The 23573-nt window shown below is 34.6% G+C and overlaps 1 protein-coding gene across 2 annotated transcripts in view; it reads left to right on the top strand.

Moving 5' to 3' along the window:
- The window catches only part of LOC105211057 (uncharacterized), a 113079-nt gene that overhangs the window by 43465 nt on the left and 46041 nt on the right, over positions 1 to 23573 (top strand). Inside the window, exons 1-2 of one of the 2 annotated variants that reach the window (XM_054229604.1) lie at positions 4214 to 4358; positions 7430 to 7614. The gene's annotated coding sequence lies outside the window, so the exon portion shown is untranslated. Of the gene's footprint in view, positions 1 to 4213; positions 4359 to 7429; positions 7615 to 23573 lie in introns of those variants that run through there. The other variant, XM_054229603.1, reaches the window with a different exon arrangement.

The raw sequence follows: 23573 nt of genomic DNA, 5'->3' as shown, positions 1-23573 counted from the left end.
ATTAAAAAATATTTTGTATTTAGTAATTAAAATTAAATTAAATTATTTCTATGAGTGTATGAAACCTATACATTCATATAGATATTTGTTTTTGTATAGCGTAAATAGGCAAATGCATTGCTGCCACTACTATGTCATGCTATGTGAATATGGATTTCAACAAACATGCCATAAAATTGCATGTTGATTGTAAAAACACATTACACATCACATAAGTAGATATCTATGTATGTGTATGTATGTCCTGATGCATTTAAATCAGGACACCTGTGAACACATTATGAACACGCAGCGCTTAGTGAATAACAGGGGCGTAAATGTTTTATCATGTTTATGGTGTACATATCATATTTACAGTTGAGCTGCTGTCTATTTTTAGATTTGTTGTTAATTGCATTTTACAAGTTTTCCAGTTGTTGTAGGGTATTTGTAATATTTGTTGCATTATTTAAATTAATATTTATATGAATACGATTACATTTGTAAAATATATTTAGGCGCTGGCGTGTTTAGTTTGTTTTGAAATTTTAAAGTTCTCAGAGGAGATATTGTACTAAATAACTGAAACAACAAAACAAGATGATCTGTGGGCCATCTTTTCAATAAGTTATATTGTTTTAGGAATAGAGGAAATGAAAAAGTAATACAAATCTGAAGACAAATGCTATTGAAATAGGGAAATTCGTAAATTCCACGAAGGCTAAAAAGTTCCAATCATTTTTGTTAGAGGAAAGACTTGAAATTTGTTCATCGAACTGTAGTTAGAACTAACCTTCAAAAGCAAGTGTCCACCTTTCGATTATTCGGTATCTTTGCTAAGCTACACAGCCATTGGATGGACAACATTCTTTAACAAATTTTGGGATGACTGCAAACGAAACTGATCGAGAGAACTGACACTCTGAAGATATCAATGGAACTTATAGGATATATCGTGCACTAATATATGAAAACTCTGTGTAAAGTGGTTTCCGCACGAACTCCGTTTGAACTAAGTTAAGACGAAGACGTTGGCTAATTTGAATTTGGTCTCGCATCCACGGTATTCTGCGGAACTGTTCCTTTCGATATTTAGTGAGAGATTGGAAACATTAAGTTCCAAGAATAGAAATTATAGTTGTAAAGGGTGATTTTTTAAGAGCTTGATAACTTTTTAAAAAAAAAAAACGCATAAAATTTGCAAAATCTCATCGGTTCTTTATTTGAAACGTTAGATTGGTTCATGACATTTACTTTTTGAAGATAATTTCATTTAAATGTTGACCGCGGCTGCGTCTTAGGTGGTCCATTCGGAAAGTCCAATTTTGGGCAACTTTTTCGAGCATTTCGGCCGGAATAGCCCGAATTTCTTCGGAAATGTTGTCTTCCAAAGCTGGAATAGTTGCTGGCTTATTTCTGTAGACTTTAGACTTGACGTAGCCCCACAAAAAATAGTCTAAAGGCGTTAAATCGCATGATCTTGGTGGCCAACTTACGGGTCCATTTCTTGAGATGAATTGTTCTCCGAAGTTTTCCCTCAAAATGGCCATAGAATCGCGAGCTGTGTGGCATGTAGCGCCATCTTGTTGAAACCACATGTCAACCAAGTTCAGTTCTTCCATTTTTGGCAACAAAAAGTTTGTTAGCATCGAACGATAGCGATCGCCATTCACCGTAACGTTGCGTCCAACAGCATCTTTGAAAAAATACGGTCCAATGATTCCACCAGCGTACAAACCACACCAAACAGTGCATTTTTCGGGATGCATGGGCAGTTCTTGAACGGCTTCTGGTTGCTCTTCACCCCAAATGCGGCAATTTTGCTTATTTACGTAGCCATTCAACCAGAAATGAGCCTCATCGCTGAACAAAATTTGTCGATAAAAAAGCGGATTTTCACATTTCGAACCGAACACTGATTTTGGTAATAAAATTCAATGATTTGCAAGCGTTGCTCGTTAGTAAGTCTATTCATGATGAAATGTCAAAGCATACTGAGCATCTTTCTCTTTGACACCATGTCTGAAATCCCACGTGATCTGTCAAATACTAATGCATGAAAATCCTAACCTCAAAAAAATCACCCGTTATAATCTAGGTTTTACAGCACAGGTCCGTGCGCTAGTAATTGTTGTTAGGGGAGAGGTTTTAATTTCCAAATTGTATCATAGCTAGAAAGGCGAAAAGGGTATAAAATATCAAACATATGAGGGAAAACTGGACAACTGTTTTCTGGGACAACTCCAGCTGGAAAATATAATGATTTGGGGGTCTGACTATGTGTTCCTTATGTTTTTGGGTTCGCTGCATCCGAATCCGAGGATCCCATCAGATCAGAACCACAGAAAACCAATATGACGGACAACGATTTTTAAAATTCATCGGATTAGCTTGCAATTTCGATGAATTATTGAACCTGACAAGCTGGCCGACAGGGATAATGCTCGAAAATTCTACGAAAAGATCCGGCGACTAACTGAAGGTTTCAAGACCCAAGCACACTCCTGGCCCCCAGAGGTGATCTAGTAATTGATGATCAGAGTATACTGAGTTTGCGGAGGGAACACTTCTCCAGCCTGCTGAATGGCAGTGAAAGTACAACACCAGGATCAGCGTCAATTACATGGGATAAGCCTCTTCAACATCGCGTATAAGGTTCTATGCAGCGTACTGTGTGAAAGACTAAAGTCCTCTGTCAACAAACTGATTGGACCTTATCAGTGTGGCTTTAGGCCTGGAAAATCTACATCCAACCAGATCTTCACCATGCGCCAAATGTTGGAAAAGGCCAGAAAGCCCGTTAGTTCTGCTTTATCCAGATCGGATAGTAAAGTGTATGGGTCTGGTGGTGAACGAGGACAAGACGAAATATCTCCCGTCATCAAACAAACAGTCAGCGCAATCGCGTCTTGGCTCCCACGTCACTGTTGACAGTCATAACTTTGAAGTTGTAGATAATTTCGTTTATCTGGAAACCAGCTTTAACAGCAATAATAATGACAGTATTGAAATTCAACGCAGAATCACTTTTACCTACAGGTGCTAATGTACTGAGTAGGCTATTGAAAAGTAAAGTCCTCTCTCGACGAACAAATATCAAACTCTACAAGTCGCTCATTCATCCCGTCCTAATGTATGGTGCAGAAGCGTGGACGATGACAAAATCTGATGAGACGACTCTAGGAATTTTCGAAAGATTTATAGTTCATTGAACATTGGCAACGGTGAATACCGCAGACGATTGAAGGGATAGCTGTTAGAGTTATACGACGACATAGACATAGTTCAGCGAATAAAAAGACAGTGGCGACGTTGGCTAGGCCATGTTGTTCGAATGGATGAAAACACTCCAGATTTGAAAGTGTTCGATACAGTTAAGAGCCGAGCCTCTACAATCAAAAAGTGAGTGCAAAACTTGAGTGAGTAAACCATAAGAACTCACTCAATTCAAGAATGCATTTTTCAAAATTAACAGTGCACATAACAGTTATGCATGCAATATGGATATTTTTAGTAACTGTAAATACGAACTATGAATTTATTTACGAACCACACGAATATTAATAACTTGATTTGCTTAGTGTAAACGAACTATTTTTGGAACATGCGCAACAATTTTGCACACCTTTAAATGCGAGGCGATATGGGAAGACCAAAACAGCGGAAGAGAGCAAGAAAGGAAGAGAAAGAGAGAGAACGTGAGCGCATTATTAAGCACGGATTGAGAAATGGGGGAGGAAAGTTCAAACAGCTGGAGCGAATGAACGCTGCGAAGAAGAAGCTCAGTCGCTCAACTGAAAACATTCGTGCCGCCTTCGGTGAGACACGAATGTAAACGAGTGAATAGTGGTGTGCTTTGAGATGCTGTGCCGAGCGTGCGCCTGCTTGTGTAACACTGAGACGCACTATACTAGGTGTATATCCTACAGGATATTTAGCTGCGCTGCATTACAAGGATAACGTTCGCAACAAAATGAATTTGCTGAATGCAAAAGTGATTTTATGCGCTTGCCGTTCATTCGGTTCATTCATTTTTGTTTTTGTTTTAACATTTATTTTTTGGATTTCTACGAATTTTCATTCATTTTCACAAGTTATGCTGCTTGCTGTTGATGCTTGTGGGTGGTTTTTGTTAGTGAATGAGTGTGTGTATGTGTGTGTGTCCATTGTATCCCTCCTCGAACGCTGGGAAAACGTTGGGCAACGCCAACGCCAAAGTCAGCATGTCAGCAATTGAAAAGTTTTAGTTCAGTTCCAGTTCGAGTTGTGTTCAGTACGACGGCAGCGTGCAACGTGCACAGTTTGGCAACTCCGGAGAGGAAAAAGTTATTTGAGCATAAAGCAAATCAAGTGTATAAAACTATAAAACAGTTCAATTTGTAAGGATATAAAATTATTATTATGGAAAATTAATATTGCAAAGAAAATTTTTAATTTGAAAAAAAGTTATTTTCGAAAAAATTTTACAAAAATATTTAGAAGTTAAGAACTGAAAAAGTGTGAAAAGGACTTTTCATCTCATCACAGACAGCGACGTGACATTGTTGGCTGACTTTTGTGTATTTTTTGTGCGATTTTGTGTGTATATATTTGTGATAACTATGTGTGTCTATATATGTATATATACTGTGTGTTCAAAGCAATTAGAAAAGCTACTGAAGTGAAAGAAACGAAAAAGTTGACAAAAATAGTGATTATAAATAAAAAAAATGGCAAACATCTAAACATTAACACACACACATAAAGTGACAGAGAGCGTGTGATATTAGTAAAAATGACTGCAAACGTGACAAATATTAAATATATTAAAACTAATAACTGATATGAGAAATTCCTCGAAAACATCAGAAAAAAATCTGAAATAGTTTTGAATAGAATCCTAATACTTTAAACATAGCTCTAATAAATATAAATTTTGTTGTTTGTGTGTGTAAATTTGCTGTGGTGGTACTTGTAAATGATAACATTAATTTAAAATTAAGTTCTAAACTATAAGAAACTAATATTTCTACAAACTTGAAAAAATTGGTAAAAATAAATACAAATTGTGAACAAATATATTCTTTGAAATTAAATTAGTTCTAAACTATCTTTCAAGATATGTTAAGAATCATATTATTATTTTCTCAATGAAAGAGATTAATCATTATGCACTATCAGAGTAGTCCAAAATCTTACGATATTGAATTCAAACACTTTCTGCGTGACTGGTTTTTAAGATTAAGAAGAGAACCCTCTGTCTCTGATTTCAACATTACACAGTGGTTCCACCGTAGGCCAAAAATCAAAAAATTCATCTCTCGATTTTTTTTACAAAATGTAAACCGATGGCCGCTAAATTGTTCAAACTTCTTATTTTCAAATCGGGTTTTCCCAAAAATCTAACGGTACTTTCTAAAAATAGAGTTAAACGCATGAACAACTGTATTTTTTTAAAGCACATTAGACATTTTTTTTAAATTCGCAGCAACAACGCACTTCAAATTGTTCTGGTAATTGTTCAGATTAACGAATCAAGATTATTTTTAATGGCTTTTAAAGCTAAAGGTATTTTTTTAACTTGTGAAATTAATTAAGACTAACATGATTTGTATTTTTTGTGAAATTAATGTTTTATATTACCTATTTTTTTGTACCTTTTTTCTGCGTCTTCAATGTGTTTACATAAAATTTTTGTTGTGTTCCCCCGCGATCCCCCTTTAGATTTATTTTACATTCTCTTTACCAGAGTCTTAAGGTAATGAAAGTGTTAAAGTTAGGTGCGGAAATTTGCAGATGTAGAAGTAATCGTCAAAATAATAATGGCCTTTGAATTAACTATTTTTAAGTTCAAACTCATTATAATTGGACAAAAAAGCTTGGAAATAAGGATAAACCATCTTTATTTCAATCTATGTACGGTTTACTAGAGGATGCATTATAAGTTTTTGTTCTAATTATAATGGCTGTAGAATGGCAGTGAAAAAATTAACTGTATTAACTGTATTAATTTGCTTTTTTCCTACATGATTTGTTTATATGATATTATTCTTACAGGTTGAATGTGGGGTTGGATGTTCAGCTTTTGTATCGTTTTCTGAAATGTTTTTACAAAGCCTTACTGAAAGTTTTGACGCTCCGACCATGGCCAGGAGAAGTATTTTTGCGCATGATTGCCATATAATGGCAATTACAGTTCTATGAGGGTTATAGGACCTAGTCGTCCGATGGGGCCAATTTTTTCACCATATATTGAAAATAATGTTCTAGAATTTTGGTGAAAATTTCAAACCGATATCTCAACGGGAAGTATCTATGACCGCACCTTCATACATGCCGAACCACTGTGCATTAGTCGCCTTAACGATTTATTTCGTGTTCTTGATAAAAAAAATACGTCTGAACTTATTTAAAAGACATCTTTCGATTGGGAATATGCCGTCAATACTTAACTTAATAAGCTTTATTTTCTTAAGTTGAATAGGAAAATGATGTATCTTAATATGATCATCAGGAAAAAGGTCTGAATTTTGTCTTAATTTAAAGATAAGATATATTTTTTATGGTTTTGGATTACCATGTCAAGAACTTATATTTTTCATTTGAGAAAAAATATATTATAATATAAGAATTTTTATTGAATTTTCTCTCATAAAATTATAAACATATCTAAGAAGAAATCTTGAAACTGCACAAAAATAACTTTGTATGTCTCATTTGAAGAAATTACGCAGATGTGTATAGAATTCTAATGATCCATAAAATTATTCTCCCAGCTTTTTTCTTTGTAGCCCTATAAGGTGTTCCCAATACTTTATGGGATCCAATTACTATAGAAACAATGCTTTTTACATTTTCATTGTTAACCAGATCTCATTGCCTACTATATACATACCAGAGTATGACAATGTTCAATAAGTGTCTAGGAATAATTTTATCAGTGACTAGTTCAAATAACTTTAGATCAATTTTGATAACGTGATACCAAATCATAGGCTAAGAAGCTTTGAAGGAATAGTTTCATTAATATTCTAAAATCCATCTAAAAAAGGTTAGAAACTACCAAGATAAGCGTCCAGTTTATTCTACCACTCGATAATTAAGGAAAGCAAGTGATTGAAACTATGCATAAATACGCACTTATAGCTACATATATTTAGAAAGGTTTATTACGTGGTCAATATCTCTCTTAACATTTGTAAATGAAATTCTGGAGAAATATTTGTATTCCAAAATCACATCACTTCTGAAAATTCATTCCAAGTAGACCTTTAATGTTAAAAAAATTAAAATATTAAATTAAATTAAATGATATGTAAAATAAGGAAATAACAGTAATTACAACTACGCCAACTGCAATACAATTTACACAAACAAACAACAAACTTAAATAATTATTTTGTAAATATTTATGCTCGAAATTTGCAAAAAATCTAAACAATTTAATCACATCCTTCCGCTTAATTTACAGAGTGACAGTTGTGTTTATATACGAACGGCAAACTAACCGACAACAGTTGTCGTGTGTTTCAATTGAGTACTGTTTATATTCGCGAACTTAATTAGAGTGAAAATATCGCATGTGACCGTAAACAAATTCAAAACCAATAAATCTGCAATTTCGAAGATATCCTTTAAAGGATTTTCAATTAAGTGGTAAGTAGTTTTGCGTTTTATATAATATACAAACAAATATTAAAATATGATACATAAAATTTTGAATTTTAATGGAACGAGTGTTACCCCAACTCATTCCTATCTCACCCTTTGAGTATAATTTTAATTTCATATAACTTTGTAATTAACTTTGGGAAATCTTTGTTCTCCACCCTCTAACATAAATTTAATGTATCTGCAGATATGTATGTTTGAAATACATATATAATGTTCGCTTCAGTTAACGGTGATTTATTATTTTGAAAATATTGATATAGCGGGTGTTGTTTTTAGACGTGTGACTTTCAATGAAGCAATAAGTTTTCGGAGTTTGGTCTTTTTGACAGATGTTACTTGATTTATACTCAATATACCTCAATTACTGCAAAAATCCTCTCGGCCTGAATTTATTCGAGTCAGCCGAGGCGGTTCAAAATAATTTTTAAAACGTAATCGCAAACCCTTATCTTTATAACAAAGCTAAATTATTGGCTACTCGTATAACATAAAATTGTATGAATTTTCTTACTTCTTGAAAATCTCATGTCTAAACAAAACATACTTTAGAAAATATTTGTCGAAGTCAAATCTGTGAAAATTATTGTATAAGCTCGTTCTCATAATAATATTTTTTTTCATCGGATCCATCACTAAGCTTATAGATATAGCCATAATATGTATTTTTCTATCTCGGATTCTACGACTAAAGCAGAATTGTGTATTCAGGTTCTAAACCCTAAATATTCGTAGATCGTCTTAAAAACCTATTCAATATTGGTCTCTAGAGTAGAAAATCAAACAAAGGCAGACAACAGTGTATAATCTGATCCTTAACAATCCCCGAAGTTGGCTGTGACTTATTGCGTAAAGTGCAGCTATATTCGAAATATTCGAAAATTTCGAAAAGAGATATTTTTTAATTCGTTATTTGCTAGATATGCATTTTATTTATTATCATTAGAACATTTTAAAAATAAATTGACAATTATGCTTTAATCCATTTTGTATAATGAAAAGTTAGACAGATTCCACATTTGATCTGATTTTGAAACTTCATAGTAACTGTTAAATTGTGGAATATAAAATATTTTAAATATAAATTTGTACTAGTCTATCGCGGCTATTAATTTCAGGTTTAACTTTCCCATCGTAATCTAGACTTTCTGTGAAACTTGTATCCGATATTTTTATGTATGTGGGACAGGGATCTATTGTTCGATTGTGACTATTTTAGAATCAGAGTTAGTGAAATATTAAATGTCCCCTAGAACCACCAGTTTGTAACGTTTTTGGCATCTAATAAGACTGATTATGTACCAGTTTCGAAAAGAACTGTTATATGATTGATATGTTACCGTATTTTTAACCCGACTTAACTCAATTTAAAACTGTCCAAAAATGGTCTTCTCACTAAGTTTGGTTAGCATAGCTTTATTAGTTAACAGAATATATGTATACAATGAATTTAATAAAGTGTGGACCTTGAAAAAGATCTTGGAAATATATTTTTAAGTGAGCAGACAATCAAATAAATCATAACTGTCTGTATTTTTATCACTCTTAAATACAATTTATGCATTCTGTGCTATTACTAATCTCCCGAAAACCGTTACAATAACGGGATTGGCTACCAATGACAAATGCATTTTCTGCATCTCTTTCGATCTGAAAACGCTCGTTTTGCCTTGGCCGATGGCTAGCTGGCATTTTTCGGCTGTCCAAATAGCTTTTGATTTATCGCTAGCTAAAAGAGTTGAAAGCTTAGCCGTTTACAACAAACAACAACAAATACAAACAAGCGAACTCAGATCGAATAAATCATATCCTCCTGTACTCATACTCACACACCCAGAGTAACAAAAAAAATTATACTTCACAAGGACAGCAATAACACACGTGTGCGCCAGAAGCATTTTGTGTTGCAACAACAACAATAACGTTGGGTATGGCACCAAAAGACCAACAACAACATCAAAAAACAGAAACAAATACATTGAAGGGATATAACTCTGAGTGTGTGAGTGATATATTTACCGTTATACCAAAGTAACGTTGTTTAGAAATTCACTATTAGGGTTGTAGGCGCAAAACAATCATTTTACAGGGTGACTATTTTTGGATATTCGAATTTTTTAGACAAATAAATATAAATTTGGAATTTTTTCAAGAAAAATTATTTATAAATTAAAAAAATATATATTAAAATTATTTAAAAAAAAGTTTAAAAATTACTCAACAATCAGCAATAACGGTACATTAAATTCACATCAACATTTTATATATACCTGACAAATATACGTGTGAGTTTGTTACAAATGTTTGCGAGCAAAATGGTGGTCATTATAGTCGGGGCTAAGATGAGTTTCCATAATGACGCTCATAATTCAAGCTGACACTTGAAAATGGTCAAGGGACCACCGCGCACATCAAACGAACTACGAATACGAGCACACGCACACGAACACGAACACTCTCACGCAATCTCACGAAATCGCGTTGTAAGCTTGCAGCTATTTGTAGAAAGAAGCTGCACGCACAGCAAAGCGTTAATAATTGCCATGACCAGTGGATTTATGTGGCGCATTGTGGTCGCGCGTTGCGTCAGGCGGAAGTAATCGTTCAGTGTGAGTGATTTATACGATGCTCTGCTGCATGCTCGTGAAAAGTTGCCGCATTAGCGGAGTTTAGATTTTAGAAATTGTGCTTTATTTGTAATGTGAAAGTGGTTAGGTGTTTAGCGGGAGCAATTTTTTATAAATTACCCTGTTTTGGTTTTAGTTAAATAATTTAAGTAATTTATAATATTTATAAATTCTGCGCTTAAATGTGAGCAATTATTTACTTAATCTAATTTTTTAATTTAAATTATTTCTGTTTTAGTGGACAAAACGAAATTTGTAGAATAATGTGGCATACATTCAGGCGCGTACCCAATATCAACCCTAAAGTGCTGTAGAGCGATCTATAAGGTTAGGTTAGGACCCTTAAGATTCAGCAAAACGCTTGGAATCTTTTACGAATTTCTTTCGACGGCTAATGTCGATTCTAGCCAATTCAATAGGATTACCGAAAAAGGGCCCTCTGAGGCGTGTCAACTTCAGTCTGACAAAAGCTAGACAATGGAGAGGGAAATCCTTAGATGATTCCCCCTCGCCTTCCTCCATACAGCTTTGGCAACTTGCATCTGTCACGATCCTAAGTCTCAACGCATAGGTACCCATTGGACAATGTCCAGTAAGCACACCAATGATCGCGCTGAGATGGACCTTGCCTAAAGAAAGCAGTTGAATGGACCTCAATGTTCCAGAGAGGAGGGCCAAAAGGATCTCGCCACTGCACAAGTGCTGGTTGTTGACCATCGTAGTCTGCATGTCCAGCGCTCTTGCGCAGCTGGACCATGGACTACCAACGAGCTGACTTTCCCCGACGTCAATGTTGCTGGGGTACCCAAGCTTGTCCGCTTTACAGTTGTCAACGATTCCGCGGTGACCGGGTACCCACACTAGACGGATCGCAAAATAGCTAGAAGCTATTGATAAGAATCTAAGACACTCCTTTACTAGCCTGGAGCGTACTGTCATCGATTCCAAGGCCAGCATTGCCGCTCTGCTGTTGGAGTGAATACATACCTCTCTAAAAGAGGTCACCATACGATCTATAAGAAAAAAAAAAAAAAAAAAAAAAAATACGTTGAAGCGGGTGTGTCACCACTTGTTCTCCCAAAACAGTGTAATTGAATTGAGAGTTTTATTTACTTAACTATCAAAAAAATTAATTTACTAGGCAAAATAGTTGCCCATTTGTTTTATTTAATTTTTTTGCCTAAAACTAGACAACTGTTCGCAACAATTATTAATGTTGAAAAATTTTTAGCATACATTTAGGCGAAGAAAAATTTTCTTTCCAAATATAGCATTGCTTATTTCTATTATTTAGATCTTCACCTAAATATAAACAATTATTGCTATTTCCAAAATTGTAGCATACATTTCGGCGGCTGCCAATGGAAAAATAGAAAAAATCACATCCATTTTAGATAGTATTTGTCCTTATTTCGAATTTTTCCTTTGGTTTACGCAACCATTTAATTTATTTATATTATTAATAACTCATTTTATTTGTACGAAAAATATACAAAATTATAGCATATATTTTGGCGTGCATAAAAAATCCGGATAATTTTAAAATAATGTTTATATATTATCTGTAACTCTGTAGATTTATTCTGCGTATAATTTACCCTTTCCAGATACTCCTTACTTAAAGGCTCTTTCATTATATTTTTTTATATTTCAGTGGATAGAAGCACCAATACTTTCACATATAAACCTACTCAGGCACTCCACTTCCTACTACAATACTTAATTTCGCTTCTTCTCAGAATATTGATTATTAGCAATTGAAGCTAATAAACACAAAATTATCCACCCTCATTTTGTATTTTCTGGAAAAACAAGCAATACTCTTCATTCAACCCCATATACCCAAATATCCACATTGCTTATGTATTATGTACTACGCACACTTTGTGCGTCCGCTCTTCTATTTTCTCATACTTACAACTAAATTCCATGTAATAATTTCCCAAGCAGCAGCAAAGTTTTCCGTTTATTGTAGATTCTTTGAAAATTAGAAAGCAGAATTTCAAGTTAATTGAAAATTGTTTAGAAAAGATGAAAGCAAGCTACGAAGTAGCAAACTAGAATAGTAGAATACAACTGATTGCTGGAGTATCGTTTTAGCAAATATTCGTAACGGAGAAATATACCGATAGACAAAGGACTGTAAAGGATACTTCATATATTTCTATACAAAAATTGTCGCTTTAAGAGATAGTAGAGAGCGCATTAGATACAATTTTAAATTCTAAAAGAGCATATTACACAATATTGGAAAATTACTCTTGGTAGGAGTACCTTGAAAAACTAATTTTGCAAGATTTTAACGCAGATTAAGGGGCACACCTAGTGTAATGGCCTAAAAAAATGTGAGTTTTTGGGAATTTTTATTAAAAAAAATACTTTATCAGTTATTTCACAATTTTCAGAATATATTTACACATGTTTCAAGAATATACAGTGAAATTTTTGAAGAAAAAAATTGAATATTTTTTAAGTTATAGTTGATCTCCAACGGCGCGAAAAAAAAGGTCCTTCACTGCTGCAGTGATTTCGGCCTTCTCCGTGGATGAAATCTAAAAAAATAAAATTCTTAAACTAGATAATATTGTCTGTACAATGACCTACGATAAAAAAAAATCAAAAATTGTCAAATTTTACCCAAAATTTTGGTCGTTTTTGGCCTGCCAAAATTCGATTTTTTGATCAGATCAAAAATCGATAGGTCATTCTACGGAGAACTATATATAGAACATGTAAAAAAAAAAATTGATAGTGATCGGATCATTTGTTTTTGAGTAGTCACTGCAGCAAATTCGGAAAATGCTGTTTCGAGAAAAACGCGTTTAAAGATAAAATGATCGTTTACACTGTTACCGAGCGGCTGTTCTTTAAATTGCTATAACTCAACAACTGTTTGAGATATCGATTTGAAATTTTAATATGTTATTTTTAAAGGTGTAATCTACCGTAATATGAAAAAAAATGATTTTTTGAAATTTCACACTAGGTGTGCTCCTTAAATGAGAAGACTTTTTATGTAAAAAAACATTTTATTTTGTTAATTGAATTAGTTAGATTAGCTAATTCTCGTCTAGATGACATGAAGATTTTGAATCAGCTAAAATGTGTGGTAATATGGTTACCAATCCAGTCAGGCCTTTCACTAATAACTGATATTTAACTCTGTGTGAATGAAACCTGTGATTCATTCCAAGTCAGTACTACGCCCCGATGCCCAACGTTCTAAAAATATATTGCAAAAGGAGTTGAGATTTCTATGCGTTCTGTCAATGATACTCTTCCTTTAAGTTCATCAACCCTTTCCGAGGATTCTGCTATGTTTCGTCATCACCTTGAGTTTTATTAAGAAGAGTATTATAGTTGTATCCGTAAGGATAAAGTTAAAGATTTTGGAGCGTCTCTCTCATTATAGACGTAGTAAAATGCTATAGGACTTTATTACTAAAAAAGAAAACTATACTCTCGTCAAATTTTTGTTGTGACTGACTTAATAAGGAGAAGTTAAAACCAATCTTAAAATTCAACTGGAACCAGGAAATCTTCAAAGATGAGTCAACCTTGATTTCGAAATTTCAAGCTAAAACTTCGTACAGACGTATTTCAATATTTAGTACACTATAACCCAGAGGTATTAGGCGAAAGTCTCTAATTCAGCATCTAAATATTTGGTTTACTGACACTATAATTAGATATGGTAATCGATTAGGAACTGAGGTCCATAACAGTATAATTTCTTATTACTTAAGTATTAGCAAATCGCAGGTTTAGAGTGTCTTTCTCAAAGTGAAGTCTTAGAGTGAAAATACATAGAAAGAAGAAGACTAGAACTCTGAGAACTTCGGCGACTCAGACCTGTCTAGATCGGTAAGTTCTTGTGAAAATGCATGCTATCCTGCGGTATTCAGCGCTTTATTCAGCTACAATTATTTTAAGCCGAATTAGCTGAAAACCAAAATATTGGGATCTACGGATAACCAGCACTCATACTAAGAAAATTTTTTCGAATCCTTTATATTAACGCACTAGTATACCTCAAATTCAACTTCAATCTCCATTCCGCGTTACTACTTGCAAAAGCGCGCTCATACATATTTACGAATCCACTTAAAATCCAAATAGCACTCACAAATCAGATGGCGAAACATGATAACCCGAAACAAACTGCAAACCTTTCCTGCAAACTAATTGCAACTCGAGACTAATTGGCTTGAGGTGGCGGGTTGAGTTTGTATCTGGATGTGTGTGTGTGTGTAAATTTCAAAGCGCTATTTTGTACTTGTATTAGTTTACATTTTATGTTCGACAACAACATATAAACTTACTTTTAATTGGTGCTTACTTTAAAATATCGTTAGCTGAAAAGTTGGCACAACAAAAGCAAAGCGCTAAAGCGAAAATTTGTAATTGAGAAATTCACGTAACAAACAATTTCCACATAAAATTCATTGAACCGAATTGCTTGGATTGAATTGTAACCAAGTGTTTTGTTGTGCTTTGTTAGAAAATGTTAGAAAATCGAAAAAAAAATCTAATTCAAAACAAAAGTGAGGGAGAGTGCTAACAGAGTTTACAATATATTATTATTTTGATACATTTTGTATATTTATGGCAGATTCTTGATAAAAATTTCTACTTGGATGGCATTGATTTTTAATTATATTTTATTAAATTTGAATTGTTATCATTATCATTATTCATTGAAATCAAAGATACGAAACATTCATTAGGGATCTTTTGCTTTTGAAAAATGAAATAATACTAAACCACAAGTAAGGAAAGACTAAGTTTCGGTGCAACCGAACATTTTATACTCTCGCAATTTATTGATATAGTTTTATTAAGATAATATACAATTTGAGCCATATATTAGGCATAAAGAGCACTAGAATAACGAAAATCGTTATATATAGTATGTGAGGGCTGAGGTAATTCCTGAGCCGATTTCATTCATTTTCACCTGCAATGTACACTATATCCAAGACTATACGCTTACTTAATTTTGCTAAGGTATCTTACATATTAACCGATGTATGCGGTGTAAAACCCACCGTATTTTTGAAAAACCTGCATATAGTTAGGTATGTGGGTGCTAGGAGATGTTATGACTCGATTTTAACAGAAACACACAATTAGAAGAAAAAGATTCCCTCCGAATTACATTAAGATATCTGAGAAATTTACCGATATTTTCGATGAAAAATTACCCTTAGGTACTGAATACTAGAGACCGACCGATTAATTGGCCTTGGTATCGGCCTCGGCAAGTATCGGCCACAAAATTCAGCACCGGCATCGGTATCGGCATCGGCCATATTTGGTCGATTCTTAGCCGAATCATTCTACTTCTTTCGGATTACACTAAAATACATTTTTTACCTTATTAATTTATTTAAAGTATAAAATTTCACATTTAATAATAATTCATCACGATGATAATTTAAGTCTTCTTCTTCTTCTTGACTGACGTTGACACGGCTTTAAGCGATTATAGCCGAATCCACCAGAGCTCGCCACTCATTCCTCCTTTTTGCTTTTTGGCGCCAAGTGAAGCCAGGTCACTGGTGCTTCCACTGGTCCTTTGGTTACTATACTAATTTACTAAATAAAGTTGTTGATGAAAGAATCGGCATCGGCATTGTCATCGACCGATTCTTTGCCAACTGGCCGATTAATCGGTATCGGCATCGGCCAACAATTTGGTATCAGTTGGACACTACTGAATACTTCATATTCGATATCCGGGCATCGAAAAGTTATAGTCCGATTTCAAAATTATTTCCACAAGATACTGATCACATACAGCAGTAGTGTAAAGTTTTATTACACTATCTTCATCGGTTCCTAATCTATATATTACAAAGTGAAGGATTCAGATGGTATTCAAAATTGAGTTATATGGGAAGTAGGCGTACGTGTGAGCCGATTTCGCCCATTTTGAATCCGTGACACCCTGATAGTCAAGAAAATATTATATACCGATTTTCATTGAAATCGATCGAGTAGTTTCTGAGATATGGTTTTTAACCCTAAGTAGATGACGCCACGCCCATTTTCCATTTTTTTTTTAATCTGAGTGCAGCTTCTTTCTGCTATTTCTTCTGTAAAATTCATTATTTTTTCAATAGTGAGTTAACGCACTTTTAGTAATTTTCAACCTAGCCTTTGTATGGGTGGTGGGCGTGGTTATTATCCGATTTCAACTATTTTCATGGTATGTGATGGGGTACGTAAGGAAACAATTGCAGAATGTTTGGTTTATTTAGCTTTATTGGTTTACGAGATATATACATAAACCTAATTGGGGGTGGGGCCATGCCCAATTTCTCAAAAATATTACAGCCAAGATTTCGCCTATCTGTCACCCATTTCATGGTGTGAAGGAACAGATTTACGAAGTATCATTAAGATATATTTTGCACAAGTAACAGGTAGCTGGAAAAATTGGCTGGTCTTTTATCAAAAAAATTATGTAAACTTATTACAATTGCTTGAATGTTGGCAACCCTATAATAATATATTTTGTAATAAGTGGTAAGTCTGTTTAAACAAGAAAAAACGTTAACTTCGGCTGTACCGAAGCTAATATACCCTTCACAGGTGCATTTCTTTTAGTAACTATGTGTTTAAGCAAATCTATAGACGTAAGAAAAAGTAAGTAAAAAAAAAAAGAAAACATTTTACTAATTCTTTTTAGCCGGGTTGTTTGCTAGAAACATAAAGATTATATAGTTAACCGATCTGAACAATTTCTTCGGAGATTATATTATTACCTTAAGCAGTAATCCATGTCAAATTTAGGGAAGATACCATGTCAAATGCGAAAATTTTCCATACAAGCCATTGATTCCGATCGTTCGGTTTGTATGGCAGCGATATGCTACAGTGAACCGGTCTGAACAATTTTTTCGGAGATTAAATTATTTCTATGAACAATAACTCACAGCAAATTTCGCGAAGATGTGTAGTAAAATGCGGAAGATTTCCATACAAGCCCTTGATTCCGATCGTTCAGTTTGTATGACAGCTATATGATATAGTGGTGATTCCGACAAATGAGCAGTTTCGTGAAGAGAAAATAACATCTGCAAAATTTCAAAACGATATCTTAAAAACTGAAGGACTAGTTCGTATATATACAGACAGACAGACTGACGGACATTGCTAAATTGACTCAGTTCAACAAACTGATCATTTATATATATACTTTATAGGGCCTCCCAGGCTTCCTTCTGGGTGTTACAAACTTCGTGACAAACTTAATAAACCCTGTTTAGGGTATAAAAATGTTATACGTGTTTATACATATAAATATTTCTTTCATGAGTGAAATAATTTTATAAATGTGTGGCAACTCTTTACATCAAATTGTTCCAGAAATCCAAGAATTGGTTAGCATTATAAAAAATATATAAAATTTGCTCTATTTTGTATTATATCGATTCATCTGAACCACTCTGTGATATACGTACATATATATACACACCCTCAAATATAGTTTTTCCACACTTTCGAGTTTAAATGCAATTGTTTTGAGGAAAGTTTTACACAAAAATCATTCATATATGCAATATACACACATATTTAATAGAATTGTTAAAAAAATAATAATTTCCATAGCAAATTCAACACTTCGAAAGCTCGCACTTTAAAGCGCACTGACCGGAAATCCAATAGTTTGCTTTGAAAACAAATACAACTTTTGTGGTTTGCTTTTGCACGCGCATTCTTTCATTCATTTTTTTTTTTTTGACAACTAAATAAATTATTTGTTTATGCTATTATGATTTCAGATTAATTGAAAAGTTTCACGCTTTGGTAAATTGGCGAAAATTCTACGGAAATTTAATTAAATTATGTTCAAAACAAACACACTAACATTTTCACTAGTTAATTACAAAGCAAATAGACATTTAATAAATTAATTGCCAGCGTATTGCCTCAAACGACGACTAACGGTCTAAGAAATGAGTTTTTAAATCACCACCTTAATGCGCCTTAAAGTAGGCTACGTGCAAGCGCCGTAGCATAGCAACTTGAGGCTAAGCCTCAGCTTGCCACAAGCGACAGTTGCTTGGCAACAACAAGCTGCTCACCAGCGCTCTAGCCAATCAGCCTGTAAATTTTAGACATGAGCTCCCTTGCCACACATACCCCTTACCATCGCCCCGCTTGCATTACGAGACAATCTTCAAAGCCTTGACATTACGGACGGTATTTATTTGCTGTTGACTGTGTGTGGCGAGCAACCATGGTCGCTACGAATGTCACGGCTATGTTGTCGCTGTACTCCAGGCACCCCTCCATCAGCTCCTGCCTCACAGATGTCTCGTTGCTCTTTTCTGATTGCCATGTTGCCAGCGCTTTCGCTGAGTCCGCTTGTCGCTTTGCGAAATTAAAGTGAAACAACAACTAAAAAAATGAAATAAAAAGTAATAGCAACAACAACAACAACACGTCAGTGTAATATCTAATGCTGTTGAATAATTTCACTTACACATTACCGTTATGCCACATTACTTCAGCTGCTGCTGCTGCTGCCACACTTTATTTGCCTTAGTACAAACACCCCTGTTGCCTGTGAAGCTTTCACTTTGTGTACCGGCTTTCGTGCTTTTTTCCTTTCGTCCTCCACTCACCCCCCAAATTGGCTAAGTTTGTGTTATTATGTGTTTTTGTTATTTTTGTAATTTGTATGTCTTTCACTAAATGTAATTGAATTTATTTTGTTTTTTTTTTTAATTTTGGCATTTGAAATTTTTATTTATAAATTCTTAATGTATTTTTGCTATGTTTGAGCTGTGTGGTGGTGTGAGACGGTGTCGTATTAATGCTGTTGACTGTAAAATGCGCGTCTGCGTAAATAATTTATTTATTTATTTTTCTTTTTTTTTGTATCAGTTATTTCGCCCTAAGCGTTATTCGAAAATTTGAGAAGGTGAAGTGGAGGGGTCTCTTTCCTTCTCATGTACTAAGAAATTTATTTGATGTTATAGGTGTGCCTGAGTAGATAAAATAACCAAAAAGAATATGAAAATTGTGAGGTAAATACGTCGGACTTCAGTCGTCTAGAGTTGATTTAGATCCAAAGAATTAGTTCGTTAAATTTCGATTTTTCTGTCCTCCACATATTGAAATCAATAGGAAATAGACAAATAACTTAAAAGAACTTCAAAGTATTCCTTCTTTTCTTAATTACCTACCTATGCTAGACGAGATCCACAGTGAGCTTTTTCGTGGATGGATCGAATCTTAGAGAGAAGGTTGGACGAAAAGGTGTTCTGAAAGAAGCTAGCCGCGAAGGACAATTCTGGCTGTCAAACCACTGCAAGCAGAAGGAATTGCTATTAAGGTAGCAGCTGATAGACTGTACTGTAGTGCTGTCTATTTCAGGGAGATAAGCATTCACTCTGATAGCAGAGCGGCACTACGGGTCCGGAGTTCATTGACTAAGCGCTTAAAGCTACGTAGTTTACCTCCTTATCAATGCTCGTAAAAACAAGCAAACTTGTTAGAATGGGAATCATTTGATTTCACGTTCCTCCGCCATTTTAGCGCTGAATCTGTCCGGATCTGTGGAACTCGCATGAGCTCAGCTGGCAGTAGTTAACGACCAGCACCATGCAATTGGTTTAACTGTTCCCTCCCTATATACAGTAGCGGACATTGAAATCCGGACAATCCCTCGGATTGTTTTGTAACCGAAAAGTCGAGTCCTCCATCGGAGAATTTTGAAAAATATCTATGAACTCAGGTCTCTTAAGAGAAAAACTTCCTCTGAAGCAAAGAAAAATACAGTCCAAGGGAAGATCGGTTGATAGAACATATCAGCTTGAAGGATCGCTTCAAAACTGCTGTGTTTAATGTCCACAGTTATTTGAAGATGTCGGTACTGAAATTGGCAAAAGAACTGTTCGTCGAAGTCTTCAAGAAGTTGGTTTGAACGCTCCTCGGACCGCTAAAAAGCCACTTTTAACCTCAAAAATGCGTCCAAACCGTTTACCATGGGGAACATGAAATCAAAATTGGACTCATCTTCATTGGCGAAATGTTATCTTCTCAGATTAGTTCAAATTTAACATTTCTTGTATCGACGGTATGTCCTTGAGAGGAGGAGAACTGTTGAACGAAGCAGTTCAATGGTCTGGGGTTCCATTTCTTCCATGGTCTTGGGCAATTAGCTCTATTAGATGGCATCGTCAACGGGACTAAGTATCAGGATATGCTTGAGAAAATTTAGTTTAACCCTCTAAAATAATAAGAAAAAAACCACAATATTTTAGTTGTCCGGATTTCGCTGTACGCTACTGTATATACAGTAGTCCATTCCATTAGCTCCATATATGGTTAATGGCGTGAAGTAAAGGTAGAAGTGATTCATGGGTGACTTTTATTTTTAGAACCAAGCCTTTGAAGACTTGGAAATATTACAGATTTCAGAGTATATAATTTTTCGCCGAGTAGAAAGCCTTCCCACATTTGTTTTCCTTTATAATTTCTAGAACAAAGAAGACAAACCTAACCTAAAAACTAACACTAAAGCAAAGATTTGAAATCATATTTGCATTGTCAGTATCAAGATCATAACCTGAACTCGATTTCATAAAATATATTGGCATTGTCGAATATATGAAAGCAAAGATAAAATAAAATTTATATTTTTTATCGGAAAATCCCATGATTCAGTACATTCTTAATACTAAAAGGCCGAAATGAGTGAGTGACAGTCAAGGAACCGAAAAATATGAGATTTTGAAACAAAAAATTATTTTCAATTAAAATATTCAATATTTTTCAAAGCCTCTTAATACGTCGGATTAGCTTTCAACTCCAAATTGATAAAATTTAACTGGGATTTAAATTTACTGCTATTAAATCTTTAATAATTTCACATTTAAACAAATCCAACACACAAAAGTTTCTGCAAACGTTTGATATTTACATATGTACTTGTGTGCGAAAAAAAAATATTCCTTTGTAAGTGCCAACACGCTTTCTCAATGGTTTTGTACTTTAGAATGACTGTCGGCGCATAGCCGTACACTTGAGGGCTCTTGAACTCAAAGTATATGTTGAGTTACGAAGAGGCCCGCTGATACAGGCAGCACCACACAGTTAAAACAAATTTGCATACAAACTCGTGTCAGGCATAGTCACAAACGTCAACACACGCGAATAAATATAGACACACATACATATATGTGATATATATTGTGCTTAAAAAGCATATCTCTCTCGTCTGTGACAGTTGTATGCTTCAATCAACCTACTCTCGTTCATTGCCTATGCGAATGTCAATGTGTGACAAGTGGCATTGCGCGCGACAACGAGTGCGAACCCTGCAGGGCATACCTGAACTAGTGTTAAATAAGAGAATATTTTGTATTTTTTATTGCACAAAGAAAATTATTTTTTATTCAAGTAAGAAAAGTAAAAACGAATTTTCTTACATCTTCTATGATTTTCTTGGATTCTAAGAACTAAAATGTACATATTATATATTTAAGCCTAAAGGTAGGCAATGCATAATTCGTTGCCTACATTTAGGCTGTCTGGTATATTATTGAGTCAATAATATTTGTTTTTTTATTAGGAAATCGTGTAAAATCTAAAAACTTTCAATATTAGTTTTTCAAAAATATTTCTTTGTTTAAAAACTTGTTCAGAAACTCATAGATATCCTGCTGTTTCCTAAAGGCCTCAATGACTGGCTGTGTAGATTTACATAGTTATACATATGTTGAAAAGCATTGTAGATTTAGCGGCAAGAAATTCGTTTGACAATTCAACAATGTTAACAGCTGGTAAACATCAAAAAATGCCAACAAACAAGGCAACAACGGGAAATATATATTTCATACATAAATATGCGTTGTGTGGCGGTGTCAAAGAAGGGGAGTAAAGGGTTATATGAATGAAATGTTTGAAAAATTGTGGAAAATATTCAAGCGAAGTGGGAGGTACTTTAAATGTATAAAAATCTACAGTCGCGGTCATATTTATAAATACCTTTGAACTTTTTTTGACTCTTTAAGGACTACTTCAAGTTGATTCTTCGAAAGTGTAGTCTTATCCGTTTTCTGATACCGGTTTGGTCAAATTCTGGATCAAATAATTGTCTTTTATTTCAAATATTCGTGCTAAATTCGTCTTGGCATCTTGACATGACAAATATACCCTAAAGTGGTCACAAAATCTAAAAGAGTATTCCAATTGCCTTTGTTTTCATTTTGTGTTTAAGGGGGATATAAAGGGTGATTTTTTAAGAGCTTGATAACTTTTTTTAAAAAAAAACGCATAAAATTCATAAATCTCATCGGTTCTTTATTTGAAACGTTAGATTGGTTCATGACATTTACTTTTTGAAGATAATTTCATTTAAATGTTGACCGCGGCTGCGTCTTAGGTGGTCCATTCGGAAAGTCCAATTTTGGGCAACTTTTTCGAGCATTTCGGCCGGAATAGCCCGAATTTCTTCGGAAATGTTGTCTTCCAAAGCTGGAATAGTTGCTGGCTTATTTCTGTAGACTTTAGACTTGACGTAGCCCCACAAAAAATAGTCTAAAGGCGTTAAATCGCATGATCTTGGTGGCCAACTTACGGGTCCATTTCTTGAGATGAATTGTTCTCCGAAGTTTTCCCTCAAAATGGCCATAGAATCGCGAGCTGTGTGGCATGTAGCGCCATCTTGTTGAAACCACATGTCAACCAAGTTCAGTTCTTCCATTTTTGGCAACAAAAAGTTTGTTAGCATCGAACGATAGCGATCGCCATTCACCGTAACGTTGCGTCCAACAGCATCTTTGAAAAAATACGGTCCAATGATTCCACCAGCGTACAAACCACACCAAACAGTGCATTTTTCGGGATGCATGGGCAGTTCTTGAACGGCTTCTGGTTGCTCTTCACCCCAAATGCGGCAATTTTGCTTATTTACGTAGCCATTCAACCAGAAATGAGCCTCATCGCTGAACAAAATTTGTCGATAAAAAAGCGGATTTTCTGCCAACTTTTCTAGGGCCCATTCACTGAAAATTCGACGTTGTGGCAGATCGTTCGGCTTCAGTTCTTGCACGAGCTGTATTTTATACGGTTTTACACCAAGATCTTTGCGTAAAATCTTCCATGTGGTCGAATAACACAAACCCAATTGCTGCGAACGGCGACGAATCGACATTTCTTCAGCCACACTCTCAGAAACAGACGCAATATTCTCTTCTGTACGCACTGTACGCATTCGTGTGGTTGGTTTAATGTCCAATAAAGTAAACTGAGTGCGAAACTTGGTCACAATCGCATTAATTGTTTGCTCACTTGGTC

Source organism: Zeugodacus cucurbitae, chromosome 4, assembly GCF_028554725.1.
Source record: "Zeugodacus cucurbitae isolate PBARC_wt_2022May chromosome 4, idZeuCucr1.2, whole genome shotgun sequence".
NCBI classification, from domain to species: Eukaryota; Metazoa; Arthropoda; class Insecta; order Diptera; family Tephritidae; genus Zeugodacus; species Zeugodacus cucurbitae.
Note: the sequence above shows the minus strand (reverse complement) of the source record. Positions and strands in the feature narration are given on the sequence as shown.